Below are 20,284 nucleotides of genomic sequence, written 5' to 3' on the forward strand. Positions count from 1 at the left end.
TACGACTTTTCCACACCGGGCCCGCATTTTTAAACCCCATTTGCTATAAAGGTTTTTTAGGCATATATTTTTTTATGTGGATTCTCCCACGAAATGGAATCATTATTTCATCAATAGAGTGCTTGGTCTCATCTGAAAAGGATAGACTGTCTTCTCTAAGTCTAGACAACCACGGTAGCACATTTGTCACTTCTAACATCATCACCAATTTGGTGAATTATCCGCAATATGCAAAAATCTTAAGATTTTTTCAAATCTGTTTCTAGACATTACGTCTGCAATTGATTCATACTTTGTTCCCTCTTCCCAATATCCTCTTATAAGAGGTATACGGACTAATCCTATTATGATAATTTTTCCTATTATTTCATTTGCTGTCACCATAAGCGAAGTTCCTGTTTGTTGAATACTATACAGATTTGTTTGTTCAACTAATAATTTTATCATATCTGTTGATATGACAATCTGAAAATATGCAAGAGCAGATAGAAGAGGTTCTGTAGGATCAGGAAAGTTATCATCATTTGATGAAGGCATAAGATTATGTTCTTTTTTCCTCCAAAGAACTTTTAAATTTCTGTAGCTCTTATGTAGATAGACACTTTCTTCAATATTTGATGCATTTTGGTCATTTTCTACATCTTCATTATGATCTTGGTCTTCATCATCTGAGCTTTCTTCGTGGAAGATATCAGACCTTTGTGTAGGCATATATTCATCATCAGAGTCGTCATCAGATGTACTGGATCCAAACCACTTTCCAAATCATTCATATATTGCATATTCTAGTTTTTTAAACCCATTTATTTCTCTTACTTTGTGGAAAAAGGGACCTGAACTGCATGGCTGAAAAAAAAAATTCAAGATTATATTCAAAATTTTATTAAACTATTATTAAATTTTATTATTATTTTTTTAAATTTCATTATTTTTTAAAAAATTCAATCAATAAATAAAATGCAAATATATTAAAAAGAACTTGAGATTTAATAGAGGATTAAATTTATTTTTCAACTTAAATCTCAAAATGAATTTTCCTAGGGACTTTTTTACAGGAAAAATATATCTTAAAAAATATTTTTTAAATTGAAAAATATCAAATAAAATTTAAATCTATAAATTGTATTTAATCTGCAAAATTACAAAGATTAAAGGTCAGGAACTAATTTCAATGTAAAAACATATTTTCTTTCAGAGAACTGATAGGCTTAGATACACGAACGCCCATGGTAGCAGATTTGCTACCATGATTTTAAAAATCCATTTTAGCATTAAAAACCATAGTTTTGTAAACCTTATTTCATACTGTGTGATACATACTTTTTTACTTTATATAAATAGTAATTATTAACAGTTTTATTAATAGAATGCTTGTAAAATAAACAAACAACTTACGTCTGAAAAGGTGCTTGCATTGTTTGCTGCACCCATGCTTCATCAATTTTTTCCCCTTTAAGCTGGTATTGCTATCTATGCCTAAAATTTGCTAATAATACCTGAGGAAGGTTCATTTTATAAATTTATGACAAAAATTACATTCCATGGCGTTCCTGCTATGAAAAAATGGCGTTTAATATATGGTAGCAAATATGCTACCATGGGCATTAAAGGGTTGCCTTCAAAATTAACATTGCAGAGTCATTTGGCTATTTTGAAGAAGGAGACTTGAAAAATTACATCGCCCTCGCCGGGATTCGAACCCTAGACCTCTCGTATACGCTTCGAGTATGCTTCCAGTTATATCACGAAAGCATGCGCAGAGGGGAGAAAATACTCTATATACTTCCCTTTTTAAAGGGCGACTAGGGATTAGGGATGCAGTTGTCAAATCCTGGTGGTGAAGAATCATCATCTACCACCTTTTAGTTCGGGCGCCACTTGTAGAGTCATTAGGTTATTTTGAAGCAGCAGACGTGAAAAAGATGCATTGCCCTCGCCAGACACCTGGATACCTGGACTTCTCGAATACGTATTACACCACGAAGACATGCGGGAAAAGGAGGGAGAAAATATCTTATAACCTAACATAATATAAAACTTAATATAATAACTTAACCTTATCTTTTAATAATATCGAACAATCTGCTGTTTTCTGTGTGTATGTAGATTCTGACAATTTAATTGCTTTAGAAATTTAATTTAATCCGTTTCTCTACTGATGATTCGTTGAAATCCTAACCAGCAACTAAGAAAGTTCGTGGAACTCAATCGTGGGTGCGGGTTAATACTCTCCGACCCCAATCACTTCAACATAGAATCTTCCGTGTACGCATCTTCCTCGACTCATTGAATACCGGGATCACTTTTTAAATGCCTTTAATTCCCCTTTCCCACACAAATCACTTTTAAATGTCTCTGTGACTGTCTTGTGCTTTCACCAGGAAAGGATTGAACCTGTCAACGTGTAATTATTTTAAAACAGATCTTCCGTTTCATCTGTAAGCGCATTAACTTTCAATATCTCTGTAACAATAGGCATTTGAGATTAAACATGCATTTGATTTTAATGCAGGAAAGTGTGATTATAAGTACTGTTCAATCTAAACAGCAATCAAATCCTGAAATTTATGGACTCCAAGGGAACTTCTTTCTTTCCGTTGATTAGCTGTACAACTGCACGCATTTGACAGAAATTCAAATTCCGTGCTGTTTTAAGTTCTAAAAATTAAATTCTCAACTCCATACATAAAGGCCTCATTTCGGATATGAACCTCTGGAGTAAATATAGGATTCCTTGCCAGTGTGGTTTAATTTACACTGGTCGCACTAAGCGATGTTATGAATGAATGAATGTTATGTTTATGAAAAAGATTTTGTTTTCATACTTCTGCTCTATATAAAACATTTTGAGGAGGCGGGTCTTAATTTTTCATCAATAGAAGGCGCCAGTAGCTTAACGTTCTTCCTTTTATTGTTACTGCTTGAGCACAGGTTTCTCTTTCGTCATTTGCACTTCTGCAGCTGAAGAACGTTCTGTGTCTAAACCTTCGAAACTAACCCTGTAAATTTATTAATACAACCCAGATTCGTGTTGCTTTATCACCTCGAATGTTACGGTCTAGAATTACCATGGTTTTCAGTGGGCTTACGTTTACCATATTTGGGGGTGATTACCTTGTAACGTATTTCGCAGTATTTAACAAAATAACAAATTATCTTCTTAGTAAAACATAAATTTCATTTTTAGTTTACGGAGATAGATAATTTGAGTACAATCTTTCAGTTACATATTTTTCATACATCTACTAACTGGTAAAACATTTAGAATTCCAATTTTTAACAGTTTCTTACTTTGCTGAGCAACGGTTACATGGTACAAATATGGCGTTTCCACTCCAATAATAAATATAGTTATTTGTTAAACAATAAAATATTACATAATTAAATGTAATAAAATATTACAACTTGCTTATTCACCTCGGAAAATTCAATTTAGTTAACAATCAAATTAGGCAAACAGATAGGTATGGCAGTATGACTCAACAGAATATTTCCAAAAAGCGCAGATTATACCTGTTAATCACACTCCTATTTAAATTTACTCAGGATGTGAAAACTGAAAATAAATATTTTTGGGAGATCATGTAGAATCTCTACAACACTTGATTACTTTGTAGAATCATTAGGCTGTTTTGAAGCAGAGGGCATGAAAAATGCGCAGTGCCCTCTCCAGGATCTGAATCTGGACCTCTCGAATACGCACCGAGAGTGCTACCGTTACACCATGAAGGCATGCTGAAAGGAGAGCGAAAATACCTTATAACTTAATTCCTACACATATCAGTTATTTCAGAATTTCGAGCAAATATGACTGTTTGATAATACGTGCATGACAGTTACAGAGATAATATTCTAATGACATAAGAACAATTAAAAAAGAAAATTTCGAATCCCAATGATAGCTTAGCATTGCTAATTTTTCATTTTTCCTGTTCAGATGAGAGAGATTATACAGTGAAGTCTCCAACATACCGATTGCAATGCGTCAATACTTCACTTGTCTTTTAAAAGAGCAAATCCTCTTTGGTTGATGGTGTGCTCACTTATGAGCATTCTCTTCTTTATCGCTGCCTGCATTAACGTTTTTCGAGCAACAGTGTCCTTCAAAGATCCATCCATTAATTCTCTGAAACGATAAAATCTTCTCCAAAAATTATCTCATTACTTTCTGGAGAATATAAGTTGATTTTTAGCAATCTTTCTTCCAAAGCCCTGACAGCTGGAGGATTATCTTTTTTGTACCTGAAACTTAGTGAACGGCAATTTTCGCTGTTGTCTACTTAAGTAACACTTTCGTTCTGGTCGATGAACTTGCACATACTTTGGGCTATGATCTCCAACTGAAGACCATAACTTATCCTCATGTACGATGCCTTTTCCGTATTCCGGGATTCCACTTCAAGACCAACGATATGGCAGCAAACATCTCTAACCTCTATGTCCAACCAACAGGCGGCTACATTTGGCTACATTAGGTACAGGCATAGATAATAATGGACACCAGATTTGATTTTCGGCTGTACAAGTATAGCCCAGCCTTACTAACTATGCAGCTCCTAATTTCAATGGAGAACATTCCCCCGGGGGGGGGGGGCGAGGATTACATTTGCAAAAAGAAAGTCCATGCTTTTTCTAGGATTCAAACCTGAGCCCGATGATACGATAGCTGATACCGCTAACAAAATTGCCAGTGACAGCGACTTTTTAAGGGCTTAGGATTTCCAAATGAAGCAAAAGTAGTCGGCAAAGAATCATGAATAATTCAATATCCAATTGGATTTTATTATTATTATTTTATTCAACGAATAAAATAACTTCTGTTCGACTGCAATTAATAATCAGCGCTGGCTGATACCATAAGCACAAACAGGCATTCGTCTTTGGACAGATTTGTTGATGAAATACGGTGGATCGACATAGATCACGTAGTCGGGATTTTTTCCGTTTTTATTTTCTCCCTGTTTATTTTCACTACATTCGAAAAGCACATTTAAGGATGTAGAAAATTAATTTTAAGTAATCTAAAATAATATGCTGATCATCCTTTTTAATTGACTGTTTGACTGTATTTAATTTTGTGCATTTATGTACTTATTAAATGTTGTATGATCTTAAATTCACTTAGTGCGAAATCGAGTTATTCTACTATTTGCGCAATTGCTGCAAAGTAAGTTAATAATAATTTATTTACTAAATAGTATGGATTATATTATCTCCTAAGATTACTTTTAGTAGAATTATCTTAAAAGAGTGAATTCATACTTAGCAAGTTCTATTTCGAAAGATGTTTTGAAGTAACTTGAATGTAAATTGTTAAAAATGTTTAACGGAGACTTGAATTAAATCATGAATAACAAAATTCCAGTTGTAAAAAGAAATAACTTAAAAGCAAGTAATTAAATTAAATGCAAGTAATCATTGCATTAATGGGAAATTAGTTGACTTTTCAAGGGGAACAAACCAACTCCTGTTCAATGAACAATAATTAAGAAATAAATACGAAGGTGTTTCGTCCTTTACTCGAGCAATAAGGCGATGCCAAACCGTCAATTCAAGCTAGGCCAAACATTTTCGTGAATAGAAGGGATTAAGAACCAATGCAGAGAACCAAAGAACTCGTTCCGATTAAGCATTTTAGCTAATTCAATTTTGAGTGAAAAGCAATTTCTGCAGTAATATATTGATAATAATAAGAGTATTTTCAAAGCTTAATTTTGCTACATATGCATAATTTTATGATAAAGTGTAATAAACAACTAATATTGTATAATCATTGTGATTGCAATTATTTACGTATGATATTTTATAGTATAATTTTCATTACAATGAATTCTAATATAATAATAATTATAAATGATTATACTAATTTTACAATAATAAATAATTATTACAATAATACTATACTTAATAATTATTATATGCCATTTTAGCTTTGAGCTAAATTAAATGTACATTGCGAAAAAAAAATGGGACAGTTCTCTTCTGTTCTACTGAGCCGATTGACAAAATTCAAATTGCATTTTTCATGCCTCGAAAGTGCGACTTAGGATATATATTAGATTTATATACAGCACTGTGCTAATATAGATATTTTGACAGAAAATCATAGATACAGGCATAGATACTGAATGACTTACTAGTAGCACAGCATAGATACTGAACTTTTACTGAAATGACATGCCTATGTTTTTCCATATTTCGATTCTACGACTCAAATTATGCCTAAATATTAAATGTTGTAAAATTTGGTCAGAAAATTACTTAGATATTCAAAAATTTAACTTGGCGCATCTTTTTCAGTTAGCGCCAATAATAATTACTTGGCGAACTTCTTAATTTATAGCCAACTATTTTCTTTTTCTTTTTTTCATTGTAGACGAGCGGGCAGCAAGATTGGGAGCAAGAAGTGACTGGCCGAAGAACTTTTTAATTCTACTCGAAAGTCTCCACTGAGCGTTTAATGACCATCTCGCTGATCGTATGCCGGCACGGCCCTTTCCCAAGTTACTACTATCGACATGGTATTTCCAACACAGACAACTGCGTATGCGGGGACGAAGGGACCCCGGATCATTATCTCTTTCAATGTCCCTTGACGGCGAACTACCACCTGCCACATCCTGCAAACAACCTCACGGCCTTTCGCAAATTCCTGTCTAAGAACAGAGCGGCCATGAATAAAATATGCAAAATTATTCATACAATAGCGGCTTATGGCCGAGACATTTGCCTGCCACAGTAGCACAATGTATTCTACACCTATATCCTTAGATATGTCATCCTGACCTATAACAACCTCCCAGTATTTGTGCCCTACTGCTTTAAGAGTCCAATAATTAGCGGAACGACAATATTTAGCATCTACATGTTATGAATAAGTGTCACATTCGGTGTACTATGTTTGGCTTTTATGCTACTATATGTATCGCGTTATATCTCATATGTGTATATTGCACTGTATCATAACACTGTTTTGCCAAATCCTCATGTTACAAGTAAGAGCTGCATTCAGTGTTTTATATTTGACACCTATATTAACGTTTGTGTAATATTCAACCTATTAAGCTAATATTAGTAAATATCCCCATTTGTATTGTGTTACAGTTTTTATAATCAAGTATCTTATTGTACTACCGCATAATCTTGTAATCATGCCATGGTCTTGTACTATGCGCATTTGTCAGCATTTTTGTATTTGCTTTTTAATGCGTATATGTATTTGTGTGCTCATGTGTGCATATCTGCGTTTGTATCACGTATTTGTAAGTGCCCTTGTCAGCGCATCTGTAAATATTATGTATTTATGTATTTGCCCTAGCATATGTAAGCGTTGTACTGCAAGCATCTGTATCGGTGTACTGCAAGTATAACACTATTTTAATGTCTCAATATCACCAGTATTTCAATAATAGCATATTTTAACATTAGAAAATTTTATATATCAACCAACATTGTATCGCTATTGTCCTCTTGTTCTCGGTGTCAGCATTTTCGTAAATACGTGCACCTGTCGGCACTTGTGGCTCTGATTTATAAAGAGCATGTGTATCTGCATAAAGAGCATGTGTATATGAGTAACTGCGTATTTGCGTTTGTAATGCGAATCTGTTTTTTTAAGTATCATGTACCTGTTAGCGCTGGTGACAGCGCATTTGTAAATATCTTGTATTTGCGCATTCTCGATTGTATTGTGTATTTGCTTCTGTAGAACTGTGTACCTGTAGATATTAATGTGACTGTATCTGTAAAAATCATGCATTTACTCCAGTACTGACACCTGTAAGTGTTGTATTGCAAACACTTATATGGGTGTATTACCAGAATAATCCACAGCACCAGAATTTCTTTAATAGCATTATTATTTACATAATAGGAATTTATTTTTCAATTTATATATCAACATGCATAGCTATTGTCCCCCTATTTACGATTTCTATACAATATTGTAATCGATGTAACTGTAATGTGCATCCGCTTTTAATGTATCTATATTAAGGTATTTGTATATGTGTAATTGCGTACATGCTTTTGTATAGCGAATTTGCCTTTTTAATAACATAATTTTTAATATTTTAAACATATTCCATTGTTTACATATTTAGATATCAAGGGCATGTCTCAATCAGAATGTACTTTTTATGAGCATTATCGTGTTAATGCTGTGTATTAATGAATGTGTAAATGCCATTGCTTTTGCTAGTGTATGTCCACATGCTCTTTCTTCACATCTCCTCTACTCTTACTCACGTTACTGTCATCCTTTCTCCTGCCTTCTCTCTCTGTTACTCTCCTATGTTTATTTATATTTATATGCATACATGCACAATCACAGCATTATGTTAGTCTATCACCAATGTAAAGCTGAAACCGCTCCAGCATGACACTATAACCTCTATGCTTCGAATCATTATAAACTCCCGGTGGAGCCTTCTATAGCTCCAGGGAGTTGTTGCTTCTAAATAGGGGAGGACGCTGGACACATGCCTGCTTACCTATGTTAGACACCAGGCGTCCCCGTCCTCCGTCACCTGTCACCTGTAGACGAGCGGGAAAAAAGTCATCGTTCACACTTTCAAATAATTTTAAGAAAGTGCGTAAACCACATTTGGCGTTATTACCGCTTATGACAAATGTGCCAAATTTCAAAATGCTCCAATATGTAAATTCACGTATATCTTAGAAAATTTTGAATTAAAAACTCTACATCTACTTTAAGATGATGTTAAAAATTTTATAGGTTATAATTCAAATTTTTTCGAAAAATTTATAAAAATTATTTAAACATAAATCCTCCAAATAGGCGAATTTTATTTGGAATGAACCTTAATTTCGAAATATGAAAGGAGGACTCAAATAAGTTTAATAAAAAAAGAGATATTAACAAATATATACCAAATTCAATTAACAGTGAGGAGTTAAATTTTAGAGAGCTAATTTTTTTAAAAACTACTCGTGCGGTTTTTACAAAACTTGGCAGTTTGGCATAATTTGAGTCGTAGAATCGAAATATGGAAAAAAAATGGACATATCATTTCAGAAAATGTCCGATTTTGTGTCAAAATACCTGTATTAGAATAATGCTGTATATAAATCTAATACGTATCCTAAGTCGGGGTTTCGAGACATGAAAAAGCACTGCTGAATTTCGTCAATCGGGATAGTAGAACGAGAGATATAGAACCGTCCCCCCCCCATTTTTTTCTTTTTTTTTTGCGCAGTGTACCTTAATATAAACTGCAATAACAATTAGTTATAATAATTATACGATAATATATGATCATTAGAGTTATTTAATTAATTATAATAATCATATTATAATAAATAATTATTACATTTCATTTTGATTTTTGAGCTAAAATCTATATGCATTACTGTACATAGTTGAAATAAAGGGCAAAAAACTAAATTTATTTAAAAAAAAAGGAACGAAAATGATTGTTGCATAAAAGATCTCAATATTGGTAAATGTTAAATGTTATGTTAAATCAACTCCGATCGGGGTCTCCCCTGATCGCAGTTGGGTTAGTTCAGATGTTCAGTTAGTTCAGAGGGGGTAGATAGCTGTTGAACTTTTGTTTTTAAGAGCGAACTCTCATGTAACCTTCTCACCCTGCGGCACGTAATTAACACCCCTTCTGGACAATCCTAAGTGTTTTTGTAGAATGTCAACCAAGATTGCGTTAACATAAGAGAATGAAAATTTATGACAATCAGAATTTTTTAATCTCAGCGCATATGCAGTAAATTTCTTAATAGTAATAAGACCTATTAAAGCAATTTTTTTGTTCATTAAAAGAATTAAAAGAACTGAATTCATTAAGGAACTTGAAAATATTATTGATGGAATTCAGAATGACCACGACAATTGCTTACAATTCATGTATTTATTTTTATGTTTGAAACCCGCTGTCTAAAATATTTATGTCAGCAGAGAGAATTTGGTGAAAGGTAAACCAGTTTATTTAAAAAAAAAACTTAAAAAGACAAACTATTATTTCATTCCTATAACTATGCAAATGTTATTTAATATCATAATATATCATATGAAAAGCATTTATTTTCAAACCGTGCTTTTGATTTGAATCTGTCTAATTCAATACCATGGACATACAAAACATGACACTATATTAACCTTCGGCTTTAAAAGGCACAGCCAGAAAAACTTAATTTGTAAGTAATTCAGCGAGCACATTCAGTTTATATAAACACTATTAGGGCTAAAGCAATTTTGCTAATGCATAAATTTACAAATTAATGAATCGAGTAACATGATAATCCCCTCACCCTCCGCTAGAGAAAATAGGTCATACAGAGAGTTTTCCATTGTATCGATCAAATGCAGTTAAGAAATTATAAATCAGCTAAAACTAACAAATTATTCATCACTTGTATCTTAAATTGATGAGGCAATTTAATTTCACCATTATGGGATCCACCCATAAAGAAAATTCTTTGTTGTAAAAACGGTAGCTGATGTTAAATGGCTAGCAGCAGTCACGTGTAGACCTTGAGAAGCGTAATTGCCAGGAAAAACATTATAATTAATCTCAGTTCTGTACCTCCGTTTGCTTTTGCTTTTTTCGATTGTAATTTGCTCATAACAGACACTGTGACTGTTATTTGTAACAGCAGATTCCTCAATAACCGTTCTGTATGTGCTCGGAATTTCAGCCGGATAAACGAATAATTGGTTAATCGGCAAATGAGAACAAAATAGCATTCATACGCTTTGCATTTAGAAAGTTTTAAGATCAATTCTTTTAAGAATTTCCATCAAAATACCAAAGCATAATTAGTAGCATTTAATTCTATGATATCTCAGCTTGCTCTTAATAAAATATCGTCTGCTTACGGGAGGAGTTTTCTGTATAATTGGTCCGCTTTGATCCAAAAAATGTTTGTTGTCATAAATTAGAAAACTGAACGAAGAATAGCATTAAAACTTTGTGTAAAGCACGACCAAAGCAATGGTTTGCTTTGGTTTATTTGATCATGGCAAAGCACACGAGAGCTATCTATCTGAGCAGAGCGATGCCTTCGTGGAGCTCTTTCTGAGAGAAAATGGCTCGTATACACGTTACACATGAGGAAAAACACGGAAATGCCCCTGCAGCCAACCCGTTCTCCGGTTTCGATTAAAATTTCATAAAAATGTGATTTTTCTGCTTAAATATAAGGTGTTCCTTAAATATAAACTAAAGGTCATGAATACATGAATACATGAATTGTAAGCAACTGTCGTGGTCCTTAAATATAAACTAATATTATTACAGTAAGTTGTGTCATTGTCAAACAAAAAGCTGTTAAAGTTTTTCAGTGACTTTGTGAACCCTGCATAATTAAATATAAATAAAAACTTAAATTTATATTTTCATATTTCTTTATTAATATTAAGAAAATAATGTATATTTGCAGGATTCGAAGGTAATTAATTACAACTTTAAGATTTTTCAAAATTTCCTTGCTTGGTGGCATTATTTCTCTGAAACTGTTTCAAACATATTGCCCTATTGTAGAGACGTCACAAATGAGTATAAAATTATTAACTGTTACGATTCTTGCATAAAACCTTAGGTATTGCCATTAATTTAAGTTAAATAATAGTTGATTTTTTGGGGGTGTCTCAAAAATAAAAATATATCATTTAAAAAAAATAATTGGATTATTTTTAGAGTAAAATTTTAATCGTACATTACAATTCTAATTTAGAGGAAAACAATTCGCAGCGAAAATAGTTATTTTTTATCCATAATGCTGTGTCCTCTACATATTACAGTTTTATTTCGATGAAGTTATTTTATCTTTTCTTTTATTTAGAAATCTTTTATCTTTTCTTTATATTTTTCTTATATTTAGTTATTCTATCTATCTTTTTATTTTATCTTTTCCACATATTTTATGTAAAATAAAAGAGCAAACGCAATATCAAGGATATCGTATAGGTATACAAAATTTTTACGTTCATAAAACAACTAGTTAAAAAGAGGTACGCAGTTTCAAGAAAGTGAACAATTTTAAGGTACCCGACTCTTTAAACAATATTTGGCAACAAAAGACATGTAAGAACACTTCGCCCCCGGGTGGGCTCGAACCACCAACCTTTCGGTTAACAGCCGAACGCGCTAGCCGATTGCGCCACGGAGGCTTGAGAAAAAAAGCTTTCAAAACTTTATTTAATACCAAAATGTTTTTTCTATATTTAATAAAATACTGAAGTGTATTTGAATTTTGAAAGGAATCTTGGTACTCTTCTCTTATCGGGACTGGATTCAGGTATCGCCAAAAGCTGAAGATCTGGAGGAAAACTCGAAGCATAAAAATAATCAATAACATATTCATATTACGATAAATAAATACGATACGGTTAACTTGAAGAAAAATCCAAGGGAAAAAATAACAACAGTTGTTCGTAGAATTAAAAATTTTCGTAGAATTAAAAATCTGTGGCTAGAGCATCGCGCAGCAGCACCAGACGTCCGGGTTCGATTCTCGGGCTGGGCCTGACTCAGCCTTTCATCCCTTGATTTCCATCACTTGGGTCGATAAAATGAGTACCAAGTTCGCTTGGGGACTAAACACTGTGGGTCCTGCGACCAAGCTGACCACTTGTTCAGGGCATATGCTTACGCACCCCGGGGCCCACAATCAAGAAAGCAGATTTCGGGCACTGCAGCCCTTGGCCCATTAGGGCTGTTACGCCACTGAGTTTAGTTTTTAGTAGTTTAGGAACAATTCTACGGAAGATATTTCGGCTAATCTTTAGAATATGGTAACAGGTAGTTTGGCGACATTTTGGTAAGGTGATAAAGGTTACTAGCTAGGACTTTAGCAATAATTTGAGAAGTACACAGTTCGAATCACAGATTATTTTGTCTCAGGGAAATGAGAGATCATGAGACATGTAATGTGACATTTTCCGAAAAATTTCAATCGGGATTTTAGCTAATAAGCTCTTATAAAGAATTTCGCTGTTAAACTGCAGAATCGCCCATTTATTTAGCGCTTTTTTACAAGAGTAAGAAGAATTGGATTTTTGTCAATTTTCTTTGACTTTTTAGATGAAAATAGTTCGATGTGTACATAGACATATTAAAAATTGTGCGCAATGCCATTTTGTGCAATTCTGGGATTAAGTGAAAATAGGTCGACGTGTACGTGGATACCATGTATGTGCAATTCTTAAAAACGCGGCAAGCAGTTTGCTATTCTGCACTTTCTCCCAATTTCGCACCTAATCTTCGTCATGATTAAGCATTTTTGTTGCATAAAAGTTCTAGTATAAGCGTAATTCGACTAGCAGATTGTTGGAAAAAATTTTGACGAAAAAAAAAAAAAAAAATGCCTTTACTTCGTGAAAACAAAATGGCGTCCAAAACAAAACTAGCAGGTTGCTGTAGCAGGATTGGTCGCCAAAGTTTCGCCAAAAAATCGCCAAGTTACCATAATGTAAAGATTTACCGATATTTCATTATTAGGCAATTCCAAATTTTTAAATCCATGGTAAATACAATAGTAATAAAAACACAAATAATCGTTATATCTTTGGAATTTACAATCCTCGTTGCCAATTTTTAAAAGACATTCTTTTACTTTTTCTTTAAAAAAGTGAACATTGTAACAACTTTAGAAGTAAGCATTAACAACTTCATATGAACCAATCACTATGCGAGTTTAGCGAAACATTTGGCGACGATTCTGGTCTCGATAACAGAACAGCACCGGGATCTTTGAAGAATTTTGCAACCTTGTAGAGACATTAGGCACTTTTTTTAAAAGCAGGCAAGCTGAAAATGGTGTTGGTGTGGTGTATTTAATTATGGCAAAGCACACTAGGGCTACCTGCCTAAGGAGAGGGATGCCTTCGTGTAGGACTTTCTAAGGGAAACTGGCTCGTATACACGTTACACATAGGGAAAACCACGAAAACACCCATGCAGCCAGCCCGTTCGCGGGATTCGAACCTCGGACCGAACTACCAGTGTTCAGCGACTTTACCGCTCGGCCGCTGGTGTGCCCCAAGCTGAAAAATGAGCAATTGCCTTCGCCGGGAATCGAACCCCGGACCTCTGGAATACCGGCTCAGCGTGCAGAACCACTACACCACGAAGGTACGCTAGAAAGGCGGGAGAAATACCTTACATATTTCCCCTTTTAAAGGGGGACTGGGGTTTTTAGGGAACACATTCGCCTTTTAGTTCGGACACGACGGCCCAACGTGCAGAACACTACACCACGAAGGCGCGCTAGGAAGGCGGGAGAAATACCTTACATCCTTATTCAGAGCTTTCAATCATATCGATGCCACAGGTTTGGTTTTGTTTATTTAATTGGGATAAAACACTGGAGGGCTATCTGTCTAAGAGCGGAGGCCTTCGTGAAACACTTTCTAAGCGAAACAGGCTGGTGTAAGTGCACGCGATCCAATGAATTCCCTGTCCCTTCCAAGGAGAAATCATTGGATCAGATACATTTATGCAGTGGCAAAAGACTGAAACTAATAATAAGACTCGAATTACTAATTCCATAAATGAATAAAGCTCAAATTATTAATTTGTAGAGGGAACGAATGATGTAATTGCTGTAATTTATTAATGTAATGAAGACAAAAATTAACTTAATCTTATTAAACGAATAAGGTCTGGAATCCATAGTTTAACAAACATGAAAGGTTTCAAAGCAATCTTTCCGGTTGAGTACTAAACTCGGAGCAGAATTAACCTGAATACACAATTAAAAGGGATATGCACATGCTAAATAGTAAATTCCATGATGGTATTTTAGCAAAATAATTTCATTTATTAGAAATTGTTTAAAGAAGCATTAATCAATAAAAGTAGTGAATAAATTGAACATGTATTTTTTTTTCTTTCAACCATCAAGCAGAATACGTCGCTGACATAATTTTATATTAAGTCATCAGTATATTTTTATCCCTTATTATTATTATAAATAATATTTAATTATCATCAATAATTTGATTGTCACTAATAATAAAATTATGATAAATAATTTGATGCATAATGATAATTGATAATTATTAAATATTATTATTAATAATTATCCATGCCAGTCATGCTTAAAACATTTTTTTTTTAATTTTTGAACACAAGTTGATATCTTACTGTTTTAAAGTTTTTTTGGAAAATTCTACTTTAAAATAATACTATTGTTATTATTTACAAATGCCTGGCTTTTAGCATTTAAGCCATTAGTTGCCTTGCCTCCCAGAACGCCCGTATTACAGAATTCAAACCATTAAGTAGCACGTGTATGAATACAGCAATAAAACAGCCCATTTGTAAGAGTTTTCTATTCATGGACTGTATAAAATCACACAGAAAACTTGCTGTAGAATGTACAGAGAGAATGTTATAGATTCTATTCTGTTTAAACTGATATAATTAAAAAAATATATTAATTTTAAGTTCTTCCGCTTCCCAACATAACGTGGGTAGAAGTTGAAGTTGCTAAGAGCTTAGAATTTTCCCTGAATTACAAATTAAAGTTGAAATTTTATTTCACATATACTTTATCTCAAATACAAAGAGATGATTGGATTGGAGTATGTAGATCATGACAAATCGCAGGGCTGTCTGCCTAAAGGAGGCCATTTTAAAGGAAACTCATTCGGGTTTACGTTACAGATAGGGAAAACACGAAAACTCCCATGCAACCAGCCCGTTAGCCGAGATTTGAACCGAAGTGTTCAGCGACTTTATGCTACACCACCAGGGTTCAAGAGAGAGACCTACTGGTTGAGTATTACAATATAGCAAAGCAAACGAGAGCTATCTGCCTAAAGAAAAAGGTACACTCAAGAGCCAAAACATTATGACCACCTGTCAATAATGAGTTGGGCCACCTTTGGCGCGCAACACAGCTTCAAACCGCCTTGGCATGGATGCCACAGGTCCTTGATAGATGGCCGGAGACAGATTGTACCAGATGTTGTAGCAACGGTCACGCAAATCCGAGATATTGCGAATTGGTGGTCTTTCACCTCTGAGCTGCCATCCCATGGCATCCTAAATGTGTTCTATTGGATTGAGATCCGGTGAGTTAGGTGGCCAGGATATTAACTGGAAATCAGCATCATGTTCCTGAAACCACTCCAACACAATTGTAGCCTCGTGATACGGGGCGTTGTCCTGTAGGAACATTCCATTTCCAGCTGGAAAAACAGAGGCCATATAAGGGTGCAATTGGTCCGCAATGATGTTCAGATACCCTGTAGCATTCGGGGTCTGCTCTACCACAACCACGGGTCCCAGAGACGCCCAAGAGAACGTCCTCCAGAGCATAATACCGCCACCACCGGCCTGTGTATGACCGACTGTGCATTGAGGGAGCAACTGTTCGCCTGGAAGACGGCGTATCCTGACACGGCCATCGGCATGATGAATGACAAACCGTGATTCATCTGATTAGGCAACTCTCTCCCACTGATCCATGGACCAGTCGCGATGTTTCCGGGCCCAACGCAGGCGCAGTTGGCGATGACGCTTGGTCAGCAAAGGCACACGAGTGGGACGTTTGCTGCGTAGCCCCGTATCCAACAGTGTCCGCTGAACAGTGTGCTCCGTACTTTTCTACTTGGCCCTGCATTGTATTCAGCTGTCAGCTGAACCACTGTCTGGCTCCGGTTTTGCGTCACCATGCGAGACAGTCTCCGACGACCTTTTTCTTTGATAGCGTGTGGACGTCCAACACCATGTCGTCTACTGCTGGTTTCACCGTCATTCATCCACTTTTCATACGTACTAACAACTGTAGATCGCGAACAACCCACGAGTCGTGCCTTTTCGGAAATACTTGTTCCGAGCCTTCGAGCCATTACAGTCTGCCCTCAATCAAAGTCGCTTAGATCCGTAGCCTTTCCCATCACACACAGAAGTTAAGTAAAAGAATGCCTCTCCAGCAGCAGTTAAACACCACTTCCACCTGATCACGTGCCATGGAGAAAGCCACAGAGACAAATCATGCAGGTAGCCCGTTCGTCCGGGTTTAAATCCAGGACAAACCACCAGTATTGGGCAGTCTTTAACCGCTTGGCATCTCATGAGTTCAAAGAAAGAGAGAAGGAGACATAAATTGATAGTAGATCTCAGATTTCTTACCGGAGACGACAATAGAAATACAGAGATGTTCACAAGAACAATATGTGTAAGTGCTTGCAAATTATGCCTTTTTTAATTTAAATGTATCTGAAGCAAAATTTATACGCAAAACTACAAAAAGAAAAAATTTAATTTAATTTATGTAATTTCAAAAAAGGTTAATACTCAGGATAACTTAACAACTCATCCGATTCTGGCGAATCAAATCCATGAACAAACAAACGTATCCTTGGATCAGACATTGATTAAGAATCGAAAGTAACGGAACGTACGAGTGAAGGTCAAAGTATCGCAAGGGAGAAGCGAAATTCCGCCTCCTTTACTATACGTAATTATAATGATGATCTTTCGTGACGAATCTGGTCAAGGTTATAATCACTTAAGCATTCGTAGCATTTTGATGATGCATTTGCTTTATTGCATGTCAAGGCAAATAAGGGTGAAATTTTCTGAGTTTTAAAACGTGCAATTACTCCTTATTTCTGTTAATGGAATTAATGTGTGCTAATTTAAAATAGAAAATGATCCTAACGAAGGAGAGCGAAACAATTTTTTATTTCATTTTAGAATGTTTATGTTTTAATAAAATGTAGCGAAGTATATTGTTTGCAGTCCACTTCGGAGACTAACTCAATGAATGTGAAGGAGATAGATCCTCATATCAGTGATTAATATGATCCACGATTTACTAATGTTACAAAATCACTGAATGAATTGATGGTGCGTGTGATATATATATTTTACAGTGGCAGGCTGTAGTTGTTTACAGGCATTGGCCACTACTGCGCCGGTCTCTTTATTATAATGGTACACTGCGAAAAGAAAAAAAAAAAAGGGGGGGGGGAGTTCCCATATATCTCCCTTTCTACTGGGCCAATTGACGAAATTCAAATTCAAATTGGGTTTTTCATGTCTCGATAACGCAACTTAGGACATGCATTGAATTTAATAGCATTGCTCTAACATAGGTATTTTGACTCAAAATCAGATGTTTTCTGAAATGACATGCCAATTGTTTTTACATATTTCGATTCTACGACTCAAATTATGCCAAACTGTCAAGTGTTGTAAAAATCGCACGAGTAGTTTTTAAAAAATTAGCTCTCAAAGTTTTAGCTCCTTAGTGTTAATTGAATTTGATATATATTTATTAATATTTCTTTTTTTTATTAAACTTACTTGATTCCTTCTTCCAGAATTCGAAATGTAAGCTTAATACAAATATAATTCGCACATTTTTTTTTAAATTTATTTTTAAACTTTGTATTTTTAATTATTTTTTATAAATTTTCAAAAAACGTTTTGTATTATAATAACCTATAAAATTTTTAACTTCATGTTGAAGTAGATGCATTTCTAAGCATATCTGCAAAAAATTAGAGATTTTTATTCAAAATTTCCTAAGATATACTTGAATTTACATTTTGTGTGGGTTTTGAAATTTGGAGAATTTAATGTAAGCGATAATAACGAAAATGTGGTCTACGGACTGTGTTAAAATTATTTGAAAGAATGAACGAAGGGCCTTTTTGCTTCTCGTGCATCAATGAAAAAAAGCATAGTTTAAAATAGGTAGGTTGCATAAATTAAGAATTCTGACAAGTGAATTATTCGTAGCGCAAACTGAAAAAAAAAATGCGCCAAGATAAATTTTTAAATTTCTCACCGAAAATTACAAAATTTAACATCTAGACATAATTTGATCATAGAATCGAAATACGGAAAAAAAGCTGATATGTTATTTCAGAAAAACTCCGATTTTGTGTCAAAATACCTATGTTAGAATAATTGTTATATATAAATGTAATGCATATCTTAAGTCGAGCTTTCGAGACATGAGGAACGCAGTTTGAATATCGTCAATCGGCCCAATAGAACGGGAAATATAGATCAGTCCCTTCCCTCCCCCCCACAGTGTACCTAATAGTTGAGCCTCAGATGCCTTTTGTAAAGGGATGGGCAAATTACATTCACGCCTTCTCCGAGATTCGAACCCGGGTGTTTGGTAAAGTAGTCAGAGTCAGTAACCATTTTTCCGTGTGGGCAGCCGTTTTGTATGTGCGTATATATATATGTAATAAACACAAATTTAGAGAAGTGCTGATATAGGAACACTGAGATGCAGAAACGTAGAAATACTAATTACGTATCGCAACAAAGAGGACAGATCGTAAATTCATATTGAAGAGGAAGAAGTTTGATTGCGTAGAATGCTAATCCATAATGAATAGGAAAACTTGGCAGTAAAGGCAAATGAAATTCCATTTTTATTTAAATTCACATTTGTGGCAACAGTTTACTTGGCGGTCTAATCGTGCCTATTCAAGAACATTCATATTTTGGGTATGACTGCGGTAGGAAGAGAGCACAGCAAAATTACGTTCTAAGCAGTGCACAGAGATAGAAGCGAAGTGCACATTTTTTCCAATATGGCAGCCTATTAAGAGAAAGGCTTTGGTTTATGTTAGAAAGGTTTCAGTTCTCAGATTTTAGGTTTGAGTTTAACTACGTCATCAACGTTACGCAAGCTCTGCAGCATAGATTAATTTAGAAATGGCGCAGCCCAGAAATGTTATTATTACTTTTAGAATAGAGAGAGGCAGTTCCCAAATTAAAAATAAGGAATTAAGAGACTAATACTAAATTAAATTATAAAGCGGATTTCCGTAATTTTTATATTACACACACACACACATACATATATATACAGGTACTCTTCTGTTATAGGGGACTAGATTCAGATTACGCACACACACATTCCTACATACATATGTATCTCAATGACGCTCTCAGCGCCGCCCTCTAGCGTTACGCGGAACTTACCATTCTCCCCGCTTAAACTCTCATGGAGTTTACATTTCAAATTTCAGATATTGAGATAAATTTAAAGTCAATAAACTTACACTAAACTAAATATTAAATTGGTAAATTATTAAATTGTAAAGTAAAACTTTTTCAAGATACATGAATACATACAGCCATACATACATTTCTGAATCCGGTCCTGATAACAGAAAATCATCTATACACTCATATATATATATACAGAATGGTATAACGCCTTATTCTTATAAGCATACATACAAGGACACAATTTAATTGGTAAATTGTACTATTAAATAAAGTGATGATGAAATGAGCTGCGGTCTGTACCAAAACGAGTTTTC

General features: G+C 34.6%; 1 long non-coding RNA gene and 1 other non-coding gene across 2 annotated transcripts in view; one reads left to right on the top strand and one right to left on the bottom strand.

Moving 5' to 3' along the window:
• The window catches only part of LOC146996107 (uncharacterized), an 80,173-nt gene that overhangs the window by 44,429 nt on the left and 15,460 nt on the right, over positions 1-20,284 (top strand). The gene's annotated exons all lie outside the window — the stretch shown is intronic.
• Positions 12,072-12,145, bottom strand: TRNAN-GUU (transfer RNA asparagine (anticodon GUU)). The gene has a single exon. It is a non-coding gene; the product is annotated as a tRNA-Asn (tRNA).

The sequence above is a fragment of the Stegodyphus dumicola genome, chromosome 7, assembly GCF_044657685.1.
Source record: "Stegodyphus dumicola isolate Sdum_Otavi_A_Nest chromosome 7, ASM4465768v1".
Classification (NCBI taxonomy): domain Eukaryota; kingdom Metazoa; phylum Arthropoda; class Arachnida; order Araneae; family Eresidae; genus Stegodyphus; species Stegodyphus dumicola.